At 32.9% G+C, this 22847-nt stretch overlaps 2 pseudogenes; both read right to left on the bottom strand.

Moving 5' to 3' along the window:
* Positions 1–5711: 5711 nt before the first annotated feature.
* On the bottom strand, positions 5712–7422 carry LOC111623225 (annotated as a pseudogene).
* Positions 7423–7485: 63 nt separating this feature from the next.
* LOC111623224 lies at positions 7486–22358 on the bottom strand (annotated as a pseudogene).
* Positions 22359–22847: the final 489 nt, after the last annotated feature.

Here is a 22847-nt window from a genome sequence, read left to right as displayed (position 1 = left end):
CTGTTAACTATACAGAACTATCATAAAACATATCAGTAAATTTTTATCGGTTGGGTTAAGTTATAAATCTACTCGCGATTCGCGTAATCGGGCAAGGGCGGCCAAATATCTAGCGGGCGGGCGGCTAACAGCCCGGAACCGGTCCTGGATAGAATTGGAAGCGTTATACGTGTAGCAGCCATCCGAGGTCGTAGGCTTCCACCGGCTAAACCGGGTGAGGTTGGTGCTCTGTAAAGTGCAGGCGCGAATCTGGCTTTTTGAATGCTGACAATACAGCGTTTCCACTCCGCTACTCCGCCACTAATATTCGAATATACAATAGCAATCTTATCTTTATTTTCACGTGTAGTATAGAAATTTGTAATAAGTTACATAATGCGGTTATAATAAAATATTGTGCGATTATTTTCATATAATTAAAATTAATATGTATTTATTTTTTAGAAAATACAAGGGAAGCGGCGCATCCACCGCTTCTCATGTCGGCACGCCACTGAAATTTAATGAATGAGAGAGATGCACGAGGTACAGAAAAAGCTCTAGAATTTATTTTCCTTAAATTTACGATTTATGTATTCATTGTCATAAAAATTTGTCATAAAAAAGAGGACAAAGAGGCATGCGCATTAAGTGACCCAATATATAGGCGCTCCTGGTACAGAAGTTATTTTTTTTTAATTTTTTTATTTCTCAAAAAGACACTATGGCCACGTTGGCGTTTTACAAGTATCTTAAATTAAAATCAACAAAAATTAAACTTCAGAATGGGCGAAAAATCACGCTTTTCACTTACTCATATTAACATTCATCCATACAGAAAAAATACCAACTTTTTTACATTTCTCAATGTCGCGAGTCTCCTAAAACCAAAAATTTTGTAAGATCATTTTTGAATCGATTGTCGCACTTTCCCTCTGTTATATAACAGTTAGTAAAGTAAAACTCCACGATATCAGAATAAATCGGAAGAATTGCGTCAGGAAAGAGTTAATACCCTATATAAAGTATTAATAATTTCGTTAAACGTCGAATAACAAAATATGGCTTTATTTTTTTAAGAAATGACGATTCAAACGCAACAAATATAAAATAAAGTTTATTATCATTTTGTTTTAAAAATTTATAATTAGATTATCAGTAAAGAAACATTATTTAATACAAATGTTAATAATAATAATAATACAATATTCGAATTCAAGTGGATCAAAAAAACATATCATAGACTTTTATGTTCGTTTCTTCGTACGTAATAAAAATAATCGCATTCCATCCACATTCATCTTTCAAAATATAGAGTAACTCTGACATTTTCTATAAAAAAAACCGAGCAATTATTTATTCTGACATCGTCACAATGCCAAGCTGCAATTTTTAATCATATAATTTGTTTAATTTAAAATATATGCTCTCCATCTCAAATTAGTAGTGGCTTGTCCCTGTACGTCATACTTTTCCTTTAACAATTGTCCTGCCGGTCATCTATGTAATACCTTTTGGGGGAAAACTTTTGAATTGAAATAACGTGACTTCCGGTTTATATCGGAAGTTTGTACATAGTTAATCGGACCCTCTTGCCCCTAAGGTTTCCATATTTTGAATGTAGATTACGCCAAGATATCTTGGCGTAATCTACATTCGTCAGCTCTAATCCTCAGCAGATAAAAGGAGCCAGAAACCCAAATGGACAAGGATGAACTAACAAGATGATGTAAGGTTTACCATTCCAATTTTAAAGAAGAATTTTTTTAATATTTATTGGTTTTTCGTGTTTTTTAAGGAACTTTTTTAAATGTAGGCCAGTTGTGTAGCCTAAAAAGGAAGGTCCAGCTGTCTGTAATTTGTTCTAGAACACTATGTAAAAATGGTAATCGTCTGTAATATATATTTTTAGAGCGACTTTGTCTTTAATTTGTGAAAAAAATAGGAATATATTCAATCACTTAAAAATTTTTAATATAAATAACTGCTAAAAATAAAAATTTTTTAGCTAAAAACAAGTAAAACTATACTCTTTTTATTTCCGACTTCTTGGATTCTATGAGCCAAAACACGACAAATGGCAAGGAACAATCATTATTTTATTAATACTATTCAAGTGCATTTCGCCATTAAGGCCTCCTAGGAAATGCATTTGGATAGTATTAATAAAATAATGATTGTTCCTTGCCATTTGTTTGTCGTGTTTTGGCTCATAGAATCCTCGAAGTCGGAAATAAAAAGAGTATAATTTTACTTGTTTTTAGCTAACAATTTTTTATTTTTTATATTTAGTGTGTTAATATTCATACCGATCCCATTGATTTTAATAATTGAATAAATAACTGCGCAAATTTTAATATCAATAGTATGTGTGCAGAATTGACAAAAAACAAAATCACACTATTATTCCAAACAATTTTAGATAACTTTTTAAAATACTGTTTATTTTTAAACGATATTTCATACAGATTCATTGCTGGAATCAAACTGCAAATCTTCCGACTTTGATTCCAGCAATGGTTCAGTTGTTTCATCTTCATCTTTAAGTAAATACCTACGCACAGGAATTCGAACTGTATCCAGTCTAAATTTATCAGAACTTTTGTCACACTTCGCGTTCCTTAAAGTTTCATCCACATGCCTTCCTATTACGCTCTCCTTGAATAAAACTTTGTAAAGTTCGTCCATATACGACGTGCTGTCTTTAGTACGTGCTCTTATCGACTGCTTTAGCTTCATCATATTCCGGTAAGAGTCTGTCAAATTCGACTCATCCACAAGATTCTCTTCAAAACAATAGGTGAAAGACGATGGTGACTCGTCTGTGTACTCCTTCTTCTCGTAATCACAAGTTGAAATACACTTATACTTCTTCTTGTTTCTGAACAAAGATAAACGTTCAGATTGTCTCAAATTCGGTATCGATGGTTTTTTTAAAGAGGATAGTAAATTGACCATTTTCGATTTGACTACTCCCTTTTTCTTCCTATTATCTGAATAAACATTTGAGTTGGTAGGATAGTCCGAAGTGGGAGTATCTTTCGTATCCACTTTATCGTCAAGTTTTCCTTTGCTATCGTATTCATGTTCTGTCTTGTCATTTGTTAAGTAAATTACTCGAGCGTCATCTTTATTGCGAATGGGAAATTTGTCTTCGTTCATCAAGAGAGGTTTGTATGTGTCGAAAATATTTTCAAGTTGTGACCTCTTCAATTTTTCTCGATTGATGAGTGCCGAAGTTAACATTGCACACCCACATCTCCAGACGCCGTTGGCAGAATCCGATAAATTTTGTTATTAGGTAGACGAGGGAGCACATTGTTAAAATTACCCCTTCGATTGCAACGACGTATAACAATACAGGAAGATAGATCTTTCCCCAGTCCTGTAATTGGAACTGGTCTTTGGGCTTATTCGATTCTGAATTCTTAGTACTATTTCATTACACGAAAAATGCCATTAACTTGTTTTTCATCTGTTGCTTTCTTTCTACTTCTTATTAACGAGTCCTGTGGCGAGTATAATTTCCGTGGATGATTTAAAAATTTCATGTGTGGGTTATCTATTTCATAATCATCCCATCGAACATCTTTACTTAAATGATATTTTCTGACGCTTTCGTCATCCATGATTTTCACGTTACGTTCATTCTTTATTTGCTCAGGAAAGATTTTCTTCCTTCTCAAATAAAATTTGGATAAGATTGCGTTTTTCCGATCAGGTTCTCTTTCAAGACTTAGTTCGGGAGTGGAAACTTGACTCCTTTTACTGGAGTTTTCATTTTCTGAAAGCTTCTCGGATCGAATCGGCATTTTGCCACCGTCTGATTCGTCCGCTGGGTGAGACTTGTCGTTTCCGGTCCAAAATATGCCTCTGGCATCAATTCCAATTTGAGAAAATAGGAATAAAGTCATAAAAACAAAGAAATTCTTCATGTTAATCATCACCAATAAATAATTCGCAGCGAAAATTGTACCAACAAATATACTCTCAACAATTACGTAAATTGTATTATTAACATTACAAATCGAGCGAATATTTTAATTGTATCAAATACAGATTTGATTTTTCAATATAAATGAAATTCTATTTAAATAATAGTGAAAATTGATATAAAGACTAAACCAGACTTCGTCTTTTACAATTGATACAGCAAAGAAGAAAAATTCAGCAATATCGTTTCTTCCTACTTCAGAAAATGGCTAAATTGATGTAAAAGGAACGTTTATAATAATAAACTTTATTGACTTAGCTTTCGCCTTTACCAGGGAAAAGGAATGGAACATTAGAAACATAACTAAGGTCTAAATAGGGTCTAAAGCATTTAAATTTATTAATATTACAGTAATACCTCGACTTACGCTACCCCGACTTACGCGATTTTCAAATCTCGTCGATTCGTCTTTTGTTTGAGCGCCACGCAACTCTTGATTACTCACTCCCCCCACACTATTGTTCAGCTTACATGTTCGGACGTGTCGCGCTACAATTTATTTTGTGTTATTTATTTCTGTGTTTGTTATATCTACGGAGACTCGAGAGACTCTATGTGGCGATTTCTTGTAACCGTGAACGAATCAAAAGACGAGATAAGATTAACGAGAACATTTATTAGCTTACATATATCCGACTTGGATTTTACACAAATTGCGAAATTATATACCGACTTACGCGGTTATCGCTCGGTCCCACCTATCGCGTAAGTTCGGGGTATCACTGTACATTACATCCGGCTATTTTGGGGGTATATTTTTCTTTATTGTAGGGGTTTAAATATTATGAAGCTGCTTTTGATATTTATGATTCTGTTTATGGTTCTACTTTTTTTATGGCCACTAGTTTTCATGGTTTTCATGTTTTGATTGGCAGAACTTTTTTAGGCGTTTGTCTTTATCTTTCCTGTCGTTTTCATTTATCTGGTTGGCATCATTTTGGGTTTGAAGCTGCTGCTTGCATTTTGTTGATGTGGTTTGGTTGTTTTTGTTTGTTTCTATTTATTGATGAGGTAAGTGTCATATTAGTATAATAGTATAACTGATTTCCAATTAGTAGGTTTATATATGATTATTTTTATTTTAGGTCTTATATTTTGTTTTTTGTTGGGGGTTAGTTTGGGGTGTTAGAGCAGTGTTATCTAGGAGGGGGGAAATAGATAAGGAGAAGGGGCCGCTTATGAATGTGGTTTTGAGTCTTTTCATATGGCACGGGTTCCTTTTTCTTTGTAGCTTTTTTTTTATTTGTGTAATTTTTTTAATTTTTGATGTGGAGATTGTGCTAATGTTGCCTTTAATTCTTGTTTTGATTATGATTTATTCTTGTTTTTTGTTTGTCTGTTTTGTCTGTATTAATTTTGTTGTTGGGGTATATTTTGAAGGGAAGGAAGGTTCTCTTGACTGAGTGAGGTAGATGGGTATTTAAATTTATAATATTTGGTTTGCAATCAAAAGGTGTTTTTCTCCATCTTTAGTGAGAAACAAAGTTTATGTTTAGTTTCGGCCTAAATGAGTGCATGTATCCCATACTATTAACAGAAGCTTTTGTAGTGGCCTACTGTTGATGAGAAGGAGGGGAACCCTGTTATAAGGAGGGATGTTGGGCTGCTAACTCGACTTGTAGCATTGTTGTTAACCTCTTGATGTCTTTGAAGTAGATTTATGTTAGATTTTCGATCTTAAGATGCTTTGGCCTTAGATACTTAAAGATTTTCACCTAATCTTATTCAAAGATTTGCTCTATTTTAAGCTATTTAAGTATAGGGTGATTATTATAGAAATTATAAGGAGGGATGTGGAGATTATTGTGAGGGTATTGAATTTTTGAGTACTTGAAACGGTAAGGGAGAGAGAGAGCTTTGATGGTTTGGTGAGTTCCTTGTGGTCTTGTTAGTTCGCTTCATCTGGACTCAGAGATTTTGATTGTTGTTAGGGGATGAAGAAGGCTTAGAGTAGGATGAGGGGTAATAATTGGGAGAAATCATGTTTCCTGAAAAGTTTTTGTGAATTTTTGGGTTAAGTGTTCTTAGGGGTTTTGTAATTCGTAGGGTGATTGAAAGTAGACTTCCCAAGGCAATTAGAAGTAATTTTTATGATTGTTGGTATTGGTAGGGAAGCTGGTATATCTAAGGAGGGTTCAATTTATTATTGTTCCAATGAAGATTGATGTTGTGGTTAGTGTGATGATGTGGGTTGTTATTTTTTTGGTTTCTGAGATTGTTGTTGTTTTTGGTCCTAGATTGTTAAATCAAAGTGTTATTAAAGTTAATCGAAAAGAATATATTGTTGTAAGTCCAAAGAAAATTAATGTTATAATTAAAATTGTTTGGTTAATTTGTGATGAGATTAGCGTTTCTAGAATTAAGTCTTTTGAGTAGAAGGCTGAGGAGAAAGGGAGACCTATTAATGTAATGGATAAGATTATTATGCAGGTGCTAATGGTAGGGGAGGATGAAATTAGAAGGAATATCTTTTGTATGTCTTGGTTGTTTTTTATATTGTAAATGGCAAATCCTGCGCAAAGAAATATTAGGGCCTTGAAGAGGGCGTGGGTAATTATGTGAAAATAAGCTAATTTTCACAGGTTTAAGGATAAGGCTAATATTATAATGGCTACTTGGCATAAGGTTGATAGAGCGATGATTTTTTTTATGTCTATTTCTATTGTAGCGGATAAACCGGCCATAAATGTGGCAGATAGACCGGCTATGAATATTGTTAAGGTTGATGAGATGAGAAGAATTAAGATTTTATAGTTTATTATGTTATTAAATCGAATTAAAAGAAATACTCCTGCAGCGACTAAGGTTGAAGAGTGTACTAATGCTGATACGGGAGTTGAGGCTGCCATGGCAGCCGGGAGTCAAGCGGAGAAGGGAATTTGTGCTCTTTTGGTTATTGCTGCGATTATGATTAAGGTTAGGAGGATGGAATTGTTTAGTAAAATGTTTATATATAGGATGTCTCAAGAGCCAAAGGAGAGGGAAAGAAAGATTGCTATTAAGATTATGACATCTCCAATTCGGTTTGATAGGATGGTAATTGTTCCTGCGTTTATTGAGCGAGAGTTTTGATAGTAAATTATTAAACAATAGGATACTAGTCCTAGGCCGTCTCAACCTAATAGAATTCTTATAAGAATTGGTCTTACGATTAGCATGATTATGGACAGAATAAATAAAAGTTCTGGATAGTTAAAGCGTAGGGGATATCTTTCTTCGGCTATATACTCCTCTGAAAATGATAATACTATTCTTGAAATGACTAGAACTGTGGTAATTACTACTGAAATGTAATCTATAATTAAAATTATTTCTAGATTAGTGGAGGTTAGTGAAATGAAACAAAAAGAAAAGAGGATTGCAAAGCTTTTGTAGAGCATAAATCCTTTTATGATTAGAGGAAAAGTGCTAATGCTTAGGATCATTTTTCTTTAGAGTTTGAAAGTGATTAATATCTTAGATTATTTTTTAGCTCCACAGACTAAGGTTTTATATAAACTACTAAGATAGATTCAAAATATTATTAAGTCCATTTTAATGATTATGTTTAGGGGAAGTCAGTGAAGGAAAATGGAAAGGAAATGTCGAGTAGAGGGATTGGGTTGTGGGAAGTTTTCTCAGGGGTGGCCGTGGCTGGGAGTGGAGAATAGAAGAATGCAGTATGTTGCAGATAGGAAGATTAGGCTGATTTGAATTAAGGATAGAGTTGTTCAGGCTAAGATTCTAATTATTAGGGAAATTTCGCTGAAAAGATTTATAGAGGGGGTGCTGCTATGTTGTTGGCTCTTATTATAAATCAACATAGGATTATGCTAGGAAAGAGGGAGAGTATTCCTCGTGTTAATAATATACTTCGTGTGTGTGTTCGATCATAAAATAAAGTATCCAAGCAGAAGAGGGCAGAAGAACATACACCGTGGGAGATTATTATGCTAAGGGACCACAGAATCCCTCAGCATGAAAAGGTTATAGCTCCTCTTAACATTAGACTTATATGACATACAGAAGAATAAGCTAGTAGGGATTTTATGTCTGTTTGTAGGATGCAAATTAAGCTTGTAAGAATTCCTCCTAGGAGGGAGATGCTTATGAGGATGGGGGATAGGTGTTTTATTGATATGTATAGGAAGGAAGATTTACGGAGAATTCCGTAGCTTCCTAGTTTTACAACTACTGCTGCGAGGATTATGGAGCCAGCTACGGGGGCTTCTACGTGGGTTTTTTGGAAGTCATAAATGTGTTAGGAATATGGAAAGTTTTACTAAGAAGGCTAATAAAAATAAAAGAGCTCAGAAAATGTTAGTCTTTGGGGATTTCGGAGAAATTCTGTTATATTATGATAAAAAAAATTTTCCATTCAAAAATATATTTAATTTAAAAAAAAAAGTATAACACTAGCTCAAAGATAAAATAATTGCGTGTGGCGCCAGCTGTTATGAAATGTTACTAAAAATTAAATCTAATATTATTAATTAATATAAAGAGGAAAAATTACTTAGAGATGAGTTTCTAAAATATCATAGTTATTAAAAACGAGTAAAATTTTCGTTAAGTGCGACTTCACTTGAGATATGATGTATGACTTCTCTACATCTTCAATCCCTTGAGTCCGTATTTCAAAATTAAATAGAAGCAATTTCCCTAATATACCGGTTATCACTCCAAATTTAGCTCATTAATCTTTACCCCTCTTAAGATCTTAATTTAAGATTAAATCGAATTTATAGATCTACAATTTGAAAAAATTATAGATCTATAAATTCCCACTATCGTCTGTCCGCCCGTCCGTATATTCGTCAGACTGTCCTTCCTTAATCTCGAGGAAGTAGTAGGATTTACGAAAGGCAAAAGCAAATATAGAAAAAATAAGGACTAAAGGCAGAAGGTCCAGAATAACTATAGCAAACGAATGACGTTTGCTGCAAACGAATGACGTTTGCTGCAAACGGGAAATGATGTTATTTCAATTCAAAAGTTTTCTCCCAGAAACGTGTTAGATAATTGACGGACATAACTACTGTCAAAGAAAAATTATAATATTCAGGAGCAAGCCACTACTAGTTTGAAGTGGAGAGCATATATTTTAAATAAAATAAACTGAAAATATGACTAAAATTGCAGCCCGGAATTGTGACAATGTCACAATAAATAATTGCTCGTTCCATTCAATAATTTCATTTATTATGCTTTAAATGAAATTACATTCTGCCTTCTTTAAATGAAATTATATTCTGCTAACTCTCAAGACTTTTATTACACCAATACAAAAACTACAAAATATTTGAAAATAATTTACAGTTCGATTATAAATTAAATCGTATTTTCAAACGTATTTTTTTATCTAACATTAAATCGCTTAATTATATTTAATTGAATCAAATGTAACAATAAACTATGAAGCACAAATATTAACCTTTTACAAATGTTCTATTACAACGTATAATTGTAATATTATTTTATTTTTCTCTCTTCGAGAAGAAACACTGGTGCAGTGTGAACATCAAATAGAATAATAAGTATTGTTCTCCTGCAGTGTTTAATTAACAAGTTTTCCGACGTTTCATTTGTTGTAATTGTTTCAAATTAGAAAACATGGTGTATGCAGTCTCGAACATCTGAAAATATGTTGTAAAATTAAATACGTAATATTAACCGCAATATTGTAACAAATATACAATACCTGAAAAAATGACATTCTACTAAATACGATATCCAGACATTCTAATCCTTTGCGAGGTCCATCCAGTAGTTTTAATGCACAAATCAGCTAAAAAGATATAAATTAAATAAAACTAATTGATGATTAATTATTACATTACTTTTAATATAGACTGTCCTGCAAATTAAAGGGAATTAATAAATAAATATGCAAAAATGTGTTCCATTTTAACTTGAATTGCTTTAAGTTGAAGTTAAAAAACTTAATCACAGAAATTTGGAACAAAAATAATATGAAAACGTGAGAGACATAAATAAATAATAAAATAAACACTTAGTGGATAAAAATAGTCCAGATAAATTAACAAAATAAGTTAAGCAAAATAAAGAAATCACACGCAGAAATGGATTTTTCTCTTTCGACATGCGAATAACTTTATGGTTATAGGATATTCACTCTTATAACAATAGAGGTATTCGCATGCTGAAAGAGAAAGATCTTTAGTGTTTTTCTAAATCTAATTTGATGTCCTGTGGTGGTGTAATAAGTCTAGCGGTAAAATAAAACCAATCTTAGCGCTCACAAGCCATTCAGAAAGATTTTTTTCTATAGAAATTTAAGTGTTATAAAAACTAATGTTTATAATAACTTCCGACTATGATGCAATCCTCCAACAGTGTGTCATTCCGCGACTCAATGACCAAAGAATTGTCGGTACTAGTCTTAGTTCATGTGTGCAAGGTAATGCTCAATTCCTGTATTGTGCATAGAAGAGACGAAAGACATTGCATGTGCAATGTACGCAAGCTGAACCCTTTGTAAACCCCTCTGCGTTTTATGAATTAAAACTAACTATATATTCGGGAATCCAGAAATACTATAAATTTACTTTAACTTGCAAAGTAGTATATTCAGTGGAAAAACTTGAATTTACCTTTAATCTGTCGGTTGTAGTAAGCCGGAAAAAGCAAAATCTTTTTAATTCTTTTAAAGGAGACAACGCCTGAAATTAAACAATTACAAATCAGAATATTACAAGCGATAATTTAATAGGTAATAATAAAACATAATGAACACTAACCACAACAGAAATTTCAGAAAAGACCTGAATAGAAATAAATGCTATAATAACGATAATTATCAAAATTATTATCACATTAAAATCTTTGGAAAGGTATGCAATTATGTAAAGAATGAAGCTGAATGAAAATATCGTTGCATTATAGAAAGTTGCAATGGTTTTGCTAAATATATTATTGAATTCTTCAAGCTGAATACAAAGTTCTTTGTAATCTTCGCGAATACTTTGAAGAAACTTACTGATATTTCCATTTCGTGGAAGAAATTCGGCAATATCTCTTGCCAAATCTTCAAATTTCTGACTTACGATTATTAACAAAGTTAGCAACAAAATTATAGAGAGAGTACAACCATCTACAAAGAAGAAATTTAGGTTAATGAAAAAGTAACAGAAAGCAGCAGTCATCTGATTCGTAGATTTCGCTATTAACCAGAAGGAACGAAATGCGTGAATGATATTCATATAGATTATTACACCAATATAAACTGTAGCCGCAAAGTTTATGACAAATAACTGTACTTTTTGAATTCTCTTAATTTCTCTCAAAGTGAAGAGGCCAAAATTAATTCCTCGTTTATTCCTTTCGTTCAATGCAATGAAAATAAATCCAAGAAATGTGGCATTTTGGAAAATTATGTGCAAACCCAGAGCGATTAACCGATTCTTTCCGAATGTATCCAAGTGATTGATACATAAATAAACCGAAATTGATTCGGGTAGGAAAACTATCAGATACAAAATAATGTTTCCCAAGAATATAATCAATAGTATTATTATTTGATAGAATCTATTGCTGAACGATCTTCCATACTGTCGATGACTACAGCTGATTAGATTATTCACACCGATTAATTTTAGAAAATTAATTGTTGGAGACAGAATTTTGCAAGCGCATCTATCAATGTCGGGTTGTATTTCCATTGCTGTGTCCATAATTTACACAGAGACTTTTCTCTAGATTCTCGATGTAAATATCTTCTGAATATTATTACTTTAACAAAGGTGCATGAATATAAATATGGACTACATTTAAGTGGCTAAGTATATTTGAATTATATAGGACCAATGGAACATTTTCCATTTACAGTATGCTAATGTAAACACGTATTAATGCATTGGAAGTGTTTTAAAATTAACTTAATGTTTCCTTGCTTTACATATTGTGACCATAGAGTAGATATGCTTATAAATTTCCCATGCAACACTCGACCTGCTTGGTTTAAAAATCGATATACCAGGTATGAGTCACTAATGGAAATTGATCAATTTCCATTAGTGACTCATACCTTGACATTAGTCCATTAGTTACATTAGTGATATATCGATTTTTAAAATGAAGTAATTCAGCTTAAAATTCTATTCTCTTACACAACAATAGAGAAATATTATTAAACATTTGATTAATATTATACACTATCTAAAATCTGAGAAAATGTAATAAATTTATAAAATTTTATTCAGTTTTTTAATGTTTGACTAGTTAAATATGGCTTTAAATTAGTATATACAGTAAACCTCCTATAATACGGTAGATACGTTCCGTTTTATATGAATTAGTGTTTTACGATCACTTAAATACATGTGCCAATCACAGCCCGATACGTGTGGAGGTTAGAGGAGTATGGCTGTTTGAAAGGTTTTCTTTCATAAAATTAATCGATTCTAGACTAATTCGATTCAACATTTCCAAAATACGTATAATTTTTTGGGAATAATTCATATAAACTATGCTATAAATAAAAAGTTGTAGGATTACTTGCCGAGTCTGCACCGTTCGACGACGCCATTGCTTAAGCTTGTTTTCGTCGCGAAGCGGCGCACCGAACGGCGCGCGCGTGTTTTTTGATAAGTTATTTTTCTGCGAAAAATTCACTGAACTTTGGAGACATCATTAATATAAATATAATTTTTATGGCCGTTAAATAATAAATTGTTTTTAGTAGGTACGCTGCTCGTTTGAACTCAACGGTTTGTGCAATATCCACTATTGGCTAGACTCGACCAATCCTGTCGCGACACGAGTCGGCGATGACGTTTTACTGTATTATACGAGTCTCTTTTAGCGTGTTTATACGAATACGATCGCAATTTTTTTGCCGTTATATACGAATCCGTATTATATAAACCCGTTTTATAGGGAGGGGTCTACTGTATTTAAGTTTCAGTAACACCACGATAATTTGAATAACCTTAACTCGAAGCTCTGTAAAATTCTATTTACATTCCTTAAATTGTTACGGCATCTGTGGCATTTCCATTGGTTGGTTTTTACTAATCATGTCTATCACGAGTTACCTCATCTACCACACGTGTACCGCTTTCATGCTTTGCAATAACGTCCCTTTTCACCTCAATATTACATGCCTTCTCTTAAATTTTGATGCTTCTACACACTTCTTGGATATTCTTGAATTCCAAGAAGTGGAATTCAAGAATCCCTATTAACCCCTCCCTATTAACTAGTAGAGAGGGATAATATATAAAATCAAGCATACCAAAAATTAGGGGAAGAAGGCAGTGAAAATACACGAGTGTAACGCAAGCGATACTTTCACAGTGAGAGCGAAAGTCGACCTGAACGCACAACGGACAATTTTTAGTAGCGAAAACATTAATTTCACTGCATGCAATTCGAATGTACATGCATCGTTCGAACTTGGGGACGAATTTCTCTGAAATTTAGCGTTTGGTTAATTTTTTATTCGATTACGGCAACACCACACATGGGCAGTCTGCCGAGGAGGAATACCTCTCGCGAGGTCTTTTATGGGAAGCCAGTCCCTATTGAGGTATTACTGATGTAAAGAAAACTCGGAAAACCTCTAGTGGCCAGGCATAAACCCACGATCAACTACCAGTGTTCAGTGGTTTTATCCATTTGGCCATAGGTGGGCAACTATAGTTCGAACTCGGAAACGTTCGAAGCACGAAGTACCGCTGTATTTAAAGTTTTATTAAAGTTATTGTGAAATTAATTCGATACGTAATAATTGAAAATTCTGAATTGTAGTTTAAAGAAAGTGATTAAATAATTTTAAAATACAGGACAATACACTCCGGCACAAATGTATTTTAAAGAGTGAGTGCGGCAATAGTTATATGTATGCATCTGTGTTTGATGTCTCATCTTGTTGGGCTGCAATTTAAAAAAATTGTAGACCTATAAATTCCCATTGTTGTCCATCTGTCTGTCCTTCTTTAATGTCAAGAATGAAGATAGGTAGATCAGAGCTGAGACCAAGTGTGAAAAGCATAGGGACAGTAGGACCCGATTAAAAGTATACAAACTTCCAATGCAAACCGAATGTCACGTTATTTCAATTCAAAACTTCCCCTGAAAGCAGTTAATACATGACCGGCACAACTCTATTTACTAAAGTAAAAGTATGATGTACAGGGGCAAGCCACAGTACTTTGAGATGGAGAGCATATATTTTAAATAGAATAAATTAAAATATGATTAAAAATTGCAGTTATTTAAATAATTGGTCGTTGTTCTTTTCGTACTGAATGTATAAGAGTTCGAATTCTGCCTTGGGCATACATGTCTCAGTCAGATTTAATGGAAATTATTATTTGAAGATTAACAAAAACAGTGATATTACACTTATTAAAAATTAACTTACTGATAATATAACTCTTTTCGCTCTGGGATATTAATTAAGACGAAGTTTTTTCTGTATCTATCGTAGTTTCCACCAGATTCACAATAGAGGCAGCTTGATGGTGCCTCCATTGTGAGTCTGGTCTCCATTCTAAATTGATTGGTTCCTTCTAGAGAAGCAGCGAGCTGATGCCTGCTGTTTTAGAAGGAACCAATCAGATCTTGAAGGATCTGTTCGTTGGATCACAGTACTTAATAAATTCTTGAAGATTTTTAACGATTATTTTTAACGAAGAAAAATAAAAAATGCAACTTTTTATTAATTTTAAACTTTACACTATTTAATTATTTCAGTAAAAATATCAAATTTTATTGACTACCATACTTGATTATTTTCTAAATATTTTAATGTATCCAATAATTTACAAAATTTTTGAAAAGATATAAAAATAATAACACGAAATTAGCATATTGCAACTTTTTGTTAAAATAAAAGGTGACATTTCTAAAGATTCTAAAGGACATATTATTAGCATACATTTTCAAAAAAATTGTTAAACATTTTGTTAAAAACGGAATGTTTAAAGAAGTTGTTTACTAAATAATTATAAATTTAATAAACTAAATTAATAATGAAGTAATTTTCAATAAAAGCATTAAGAAATTTATATTTGCTTATGTTAATTATAAATACAAAAATTTATTCTATTGTATTAGAGAATTATAAAAACAAAGTTTTTTTTGGCAATGTTCATTGTAAAAAAACATGAAATTATTCGAAATAAATTGACACGATATTATAATAACAGGAGATGAACTTTTAAGACTGATTTTTAATCTGATTCCCTTATAAAATAAGAAAAAAAACTAGAAAAGAAAATAGATTGAATGATTAAGAACTGAAATCTGATCATCGTCTAATATTGAGAAGAAGTGTAGTTTATTACAGTAAAAATGCCGAAATTTTCTATTTCGGCATTCTTAGTATAATAAACTACTAAATTAAAGCTGNATCAAATATATATATAATAAAATATATTAATTAAAAAAATTAAAAAACTATTGGAAATCGTTTTTGATATCAGAAAGTAGCTTTAAATAACTTTACCTAAGTCAAATCCGTGCACTACAACTTTAGAACGATTAATTAAATTTGATAAGAAAATCGCATTAAAAAAATAATTAAGCGTTAATCGCGCGTTATTAAAGATTGATTAATATCTCAATAAAATTTTTTTGCACGGGTAAAAATTTTTGAAAAAATTTGGAGACAAAAAACATTCCAAACATCCAAAAATATTGGGGGCCGTAAGGACCGCGTTTTCTGTAACGCTATGTAACCTGCCCGAGTTAACTCGGGTCCGGTCGTAAAGTTTAACTATGATAGTTTAGTAGCAAAACTTTGTTGAGATAACACAAGCAACGAAAAGTTACGAAAAGCAACGATTCCGTTTGAATATACAGTATACGATTAAGATAAACACTACAGCTACAATCGGAACACATCATGTCATTGCAAACTCATATCAATAACCTTCTATTGGTACAGTATGTTAGTGAGACCAATTCATCTAATACAAATATTTGATCCTGACACGATCGGCCGGGTCGAAAACCTGCTTTTCCTCACACAAAATATTATATTTAATAATCCCATCTTATACTCTTTTATTTAGTAAAGACGTGAATAATTTACCAATTATAGGAACCAAAGATATGGGTCGATAATTTTTGAATCATACACATCGCCTTATTTATATATTGGAATAATTAAAGATTCAATCCATTTTTCCAGAAAAGTGAAATCTCTTTTAATAACGTTAAAAACTTCCAATGTTGTAAGAAGAAAGTTCTCTGAAAAAAAAACACTTTATATATTCTATTCTAACAAAATCGATTCCAGGTGAAGTACCAGATTTAAAACGGTTAATAGTTTATTTTAGGTGCTCCAGTGTAAAATTTGTAAAACGTTCTGTTTGTATTAGTGAAGTTTCTTCCCCAAACTCCGTCTCGAGTTGGTTTGCCGAAGTGATCACAACGCGATATTGTCCTGATCTAAGGTTCGGTGAAAGCACACGTCCACACTCAAGATAGACAATATATACAGTTTATTTACAATATATATACTGTAAGGTCTCGTTTTATGCGGTGGATACGTTCTACAGAAAAGCGCATAAAAAATTCGCATAAAAAAAGACTTTACTTGCCTTGAAAAAGTAGGGATACATTCCGTAATTTTCTAAAATCGCATAAAACCAAAACAACGAGTTAAAATTAACTTAAAACCGCATAAAAAAGTTTGCAGAAATTAAAAGAAATAGGCTGCTTATTACTGCAACTTGAAATCAGCAAAATTTAAACTCGCTACTTATTATAAAAATGAACAAAACACCGCTAATATAAAATTTAATTTCAAAACAATTACAGTTTATACCTTTCAATGCGAAACTCAGAATGATGTAATAGCGACTTGTCGATGGTATCATGTACAAGGGGAATCCCCGAATTGCAAAAGCTCACTCTAAAAACAAATCACTGACATCTGGATGTGAAGAGTTAATTAAAACCCCTTTAGTTCCTCTCCCGAGTTAACTCGGGCAGGTTACATAGTGTTACATAAAACACGATCCTTAAGGCCATTTTTAAATTTTTTTTTTGAATTTTTGGAATGTTTTTTAAGTCTCCAAATTTTTTAAAAATATTTAAAAATATACGGCCAGCTAGTGTTCACCCTACTTTAAACCCTTGTCCTCCCGCGACGTCTATGAGAATGCCCCGGGAAATCCAACTCCAGCTGTGTTCAAGGTCATCCAGATGTGTAAACAATGACTCATCGGTGTTAAATTTCACAGAAGGGCGAGACAAAGGAAGTTAAACTTTGAAGCTTTTTCTTCAAAATTAACACATTTCTTTTGTTTTTTTCAGTTTTAAGTATTTTTTATGTTTAATTACATTTATATCAAAAATTGCTAGGAACTAAAGCGATTAAGGTAGATCTAGCTGTCCTTTACATCCATAAACGTTATATGTCAGTGGAACAAATGGAGTGAGCTTTGAGTGTTCCACGATTTTTGGAGACTGTCTATACGCGGGCTTCCTAAACAAGCCTATATGCATGTTTGTCCAAGAAATTTTTGGATGAAATACAAACCACACAACTTTAAAATCGCATAAAAAAAATTCGCATAAAAAGAGACCGTACAGTATATATATATATATATATAGAGAGAGAGAGAGAGAGAGAGTATACAAGTTGGAACCACAGAGTACAGTTGTCTCTTGATAATCTGACAGGTATGGGACTAAAGGGGTGTCAGATTTCCAAAAGTGTCCGGATTACCGAAAGTGATTACATATTTGGCATTGTTTTGCTAGCAGTAGCTTACAATATTCCCTATTCCAACTGTTCAAACAGAACTGCTCACGGAAAACACACGAAATGTGTCATCATGTAAGAATTGGGTGGGGAGATTCACGTCGCGACATGCTTCTGTGCAAGCAGACACATAACGGGAATGGGTACCTTGACGGGAGGTGCGTCGGACTACTGAGCATGTCGGATTACAAAACGTCGGACTATCAAGGAACAGCTGTATATAAAGCGTGATGGCTCACGTTTCAGTTTGGCTTTCGGGAACTATTACGCTCTGGAGAGGCCTCGGTCAGCCTGTGGAGTGGCTCTACCACACGGTCTTAGCACTTACCCTGTCCCTGAGATAGTTACCAGAAGAGTATGCTCTTTCTAATCTCAGTGGGCTTCCCAAGTGCCTGATACTTCCTTGTTACCAGCCTCGAGCCCTTCTCCCTCCTCTCTTGTTCGCTCCGCAATTTAAGGACTTTTTGGACAGAAACTTCCTACCAATTACAAATTTTCCTTGTGCGACCCAGGCCACTTTGATCGGATGGGGATGAAGCTTACATGCGCGTCCACCGATTATCCGACCCAGTTTTTACTGCCAGAAGTTTAACATCTGGAAAGTGATCTACCACTGAACCACCCTTGTATCCAATTAGCGGAGTCACGCTCCTTTGTTCACTCTCCGTTTACAAGCCAACTTACAACTATTGGAAACACTTAATACCTATCCATCAACAACTGTTCACCATTAATATATAAAGAAAGTTCTTAGGAAAATTTAGTGGCATAAAAATTGAACCATCTTTCCAAAGGAATTCTTGAATTATAACCTGATGGAATTTTACGAATTAATTATTTGCCAAAATATTTTAGACTTGTAAAATGTTATCGATCTTTTATTTAAGTTTCAAAAGTAAGACTGTTTTTTCTTTTGACATAGTAGAGTAAAAGGTGGTATTATGGAACACTGCGGATATTATGGAACCACCCCATTTCGAACTGATAATAAACGTGAACTGTAAAGGATTGTGGCTGAACTGAACTAGACAGACATCCATAATAAGGGGAAAACCCGCTTTACTTCAGTTAAACGATTGTCCCGTATTTAATTAATAAGCAAATTTGTTTTTTTTTTTTTCAAAATTCGCAAGTTTTGAATGCTAAGTGAATTTAATTATTTTTAAAATATAAATCGTGTAGTTGTAGGTTCACTGGTGTATGTATTCCGTTCCAGAGACTTAGGGGTACAGTACATATTAATCTGTGTGATGTTCACGTTTTTTAAATTTTGGTCTTGACAGACATAAGTTAATTCAAGATGGTGATGCGTGAAATACGGATCCCATTGGTGCTTTCACAGTAATATGGAACTCAACTCTTCCGAACTCTCTCTTTGCAAGCAGACATTCTTCCGGAGCAATTTGTGAAAAAGACACTAGGTAGAACGCCAATTCTTCCTGAGAATATAAAAAAAAAAGTTGCTGGAATATATATTGTTGATGGAGATCATATTTTTCCATTATAAAAGCACTTTTGCGATAAAATATATTGAAATAAATAATTTTGTACTTATTTAACATTTTTTATACTTTCCTATTTGTTTTTCGCCACATTAAAGCATTTTTTGAAAATATACAGTAAGGTTCCATATTGCCACCCAATTTTCTCTAAGCCTACTTTCTGACTTTTTGTACAAAAGCTTTCAAAAACCATACTTATAGTTACACTAGCGAAAAATCCAATTAGGAACATTTAGTTTACTAGTTACCAATACTTTTCGCACAAAAAAATGTGGGTTTAGTTATGATACCTTGTTTACAATTCACTAAAATGAAAATGGGGTGCCATAATACCACCTTCTCCTCTACTTTGTATTCTTTTAAGCCCTAAGCCCAAGATATCTCGGGCAAGTTACATAGCGTTACGAAAAACTCGGTCGTTAAGGCCTTTTGACAATTTTTTTTTGAATTTTTGGAATGTTTTTCAGGTCTCCAAATTTTTTCAAAAGTTTTTACCTGCGCGAAAAAATTTTATCGCGATTTTAATCAACCTTTAATCACGCGCGATTAACGCTTAATTGTTTTTTAATGGGAATTTTTATCAAATTTAATTAATCGTTCTAAAGTTGTAGTGCGCGGATTTTACTTAGGTAAAGTTATTTAAAGCTACTTTCTGATATCAAAAACGACCTCCAATAGTTTTTTAATTTTTTTAATTAATATATTTTATTATATATAAGTTTAATTAAGTCGGGAGGTCGAAATCGCAATAAAATTTTAACTTTTTAAAAATATTTAAAAATATACGGCAAACTAGTATTCACCCTACTATAAATCCATCGCCTCCCGAGACTTCTATGAGAATGTCCCGGGAAATCCGATTCCAGCTGTTCTCAAGGTCATCCAGGTGTGTAAACAATGACTCATTAGTGTCAAATTTGAAAGAAAGGCGAAACAAAGGAAGTTAAACTTTGAAGCTTTTTCTTCAAAATTAACGCATTTATTTTTTTTTCAGTTTTAAGTATTTTTTATGTTTAATTACATTAATATCAAAAATTGCTCGAAACTTAAGGAGTTAATTAAATAGCTTTTAGACAAAGCATTCATACTTGAATCTTATGCTGATATCTGATAGAAGACTCGCTATCATACCAAACATTTATTTGTCTTTTGCAAGGTACAGGGCAGATTTAACATCATAAACTAAATTTAGAGGCATTGCCGTCTTTGTTATACATTCTACTAGATCAGGGGTGGCCAACCTGCGGCTCTTTGAAGGATTATTTGTGGCTCTCGATAGATGTACCTGAGTTCCCTTTTCATTTTTGTGTTATTATATTTTTAAAAATTATTATCGTTCCGTATGTGTTTCAAAATGTCTTTTAAATTACTAACAACAAATATTAATGAATAAGTGCAACGTTGTAACAAATTTCATTTCCGTTTAAGTTAAGAATGATATGACTCATCGAAAACTGCGCGAACGAACATAAACAGTGGCGTAATCGTCCGTTATCGACCGACTCCAGATCGATTTTGAATTTGTAAACTGTCATTGCAACGGACAGTTGACATTGTGCTCTGGAGGAAACAATTTGTATCACTCTTCCTACGAATATAATTTGTATTCTGGAATTTTTTGCATACCTTTTTAATACGTATTTAATTGCGGCTCGCGAAAAATTTCAATTTTTGAAAAATGGCTCGGACTATCAAGGAGCTTGGCCACCCTTGTACTAGATCATAGAATGTGAAATTTCTTCCATATTCTTATGATAAAACATTAATGTAACAGCAAATGAATATTTAGATTCATCTCTCCATATTGCACGTTTACTGAAAATTTGACTATTAGGAACTCTGGATGAAACCAACGAGGTCGTTAAAAGAAGAACAGGTGAGTGATCTGAGCCTATCTCTGATAAGATACAGAAATCATTTACAACGCGAGAGTATATTTCTTGTGACACTACTACAAAATCGATTACACTGGCTCCATTGATTGCATGGAAAGTAAAATCACCTATTTTTATCTTCTTGCAATATACCGTTTAGACAAACAACACTACTATCCCCACAAAAATGATAAAGAATTTTCTTCTGTTATTAACTGTAGAATCCTTTGAGATCGTCAGAGTAATTTGGCGGTCACCGGTAAAACATGACAAGTAATCAGGATATCCCATTTTAGCGTTAAACTTCCACTGGGTCTTCCAGGTCCTTCACAACTATAAACTGTTTGATGATAAATTTTATAATCATCAAAAAGAAAAAACTGATTCAATTTCCGAAGATGTATGCCATGTTTCCACCACACAGAATATATCCATATTATATGTCAAGTTCCAGAAGTTAGAGAAACAGTATTTATTATGTAAACCTGCGATATTGTAAAATAGAAGTTTCATGTTACCATCTTTATTCAAATATCGAACTTTATATTGGTAACTTTTGTCGTTTATATTATCATGTTGTTTGTCATTTTAAACAATATTCCTAAAAAAGCATTGTTATCCGTATGTTGGAAGATTTCGCCGTTGTAATTACATGCAAATATCTTGTTATCTACAAATAATCTGTTATATCGTAATTTAACAATCTTGGCTCCTTTTTAACCGCATTTCAACTTGTTTCTGATAAGTCTGGTATTCCTCGAATAACCGTCATTAATAAATATATTTGAACCTTTTACATTACTAATATTTTTATAAATTTTTAATTTATATTCAAAATTAAACAACTCCCAAATAATCAGTCGTTTTGTATTCGGTTTAAATTTTCCAACTCTAAAAGTACGTTTAATATTTAATATTGACATCTGTAATCTTTAAATTATCGTTTAAAAAGTTTATGAACCTTAACTAAACTATCGTCCATTTTATGATTATCTTCTAAACCTGAGATTATAATGTTGTTTTTTCTTGGACTTTTCATGGAGATTATTGCATGTTACATCTATTTCTGTATTTGATTTGGCATTTTTAACATAGCCCTTTTCTCCATCGGCTTCAAGAACAAAGAGTCTAGTTTTAACATCTACCAATGCTGTATCTATATTCCCAATCCACGCTTGCCTTCTATCTAAACGCTCTAAAAGTACTTGTAGTTTACTATTTGAAGAAGCTTGCAATTTTAACAGAAGTCGAATTCCTTCTTCAACATCAATCTCCTTTTCGGCAGTCATATAAAACAACTGTTCCGTTGACTCACCTAAGACAACGTTTTCCTTTTTCTTATGAACAGGCAAGGATCTGCATTACTCCTTTGGAAACCCAATTTCAAAAGATAGTCTCCAAATCTCTTGTTCCAACATCGAGAAGCTTGTTTAGGTCCATAAAGACTTCGTTTTAACTTACAGACTCTATTTGAACTATCACTAAACCCCTCTGGCTGTTCCATGTAAATGTCCTCCTCTATTGTACCATATAGGAAAGCTGTTGAGACATCAAATTGTGTTAGAGACATATTTTCGTTTGCTGCAACACTTAAAAGTGCTCTAATTGTTTTTAACTTAGCAACAGGGCTGAATGTTTGATCAAAATCCTTTCCTTTTCTTTCAGAGAATCCCTTCGCTACCAGTCTTGCCTTAAACTTGTCTATCGAACCATCTGGATTGGTCTTTGTTTTAAATACCCATTTGCATGGAATTGCTTTTCTTCCACCTGGTAACTCT

This window comes from Centruroides sculpturatus, unplaced genomic scaffold, assembly GCF_000671375.1.
Source record: "Centruroides sculpturatus isolate CEXI.00-Female unplaced genomic scaffold, Cexi_2.0 scaffold8, whole genome shotgun sequence".
NCBI classification, from domain to species: Eukaryota; Metazoa; Arthropoda; class Arachnida; order Scorpiones; family Buthidae; genus Centruroides; species Centruroides sculpturatus.
The sequence above is the reverse complement of the archived record's forward strand: the minus strand, read 5'-3'. Positions and strand labels throughout refer to the sequence as shown.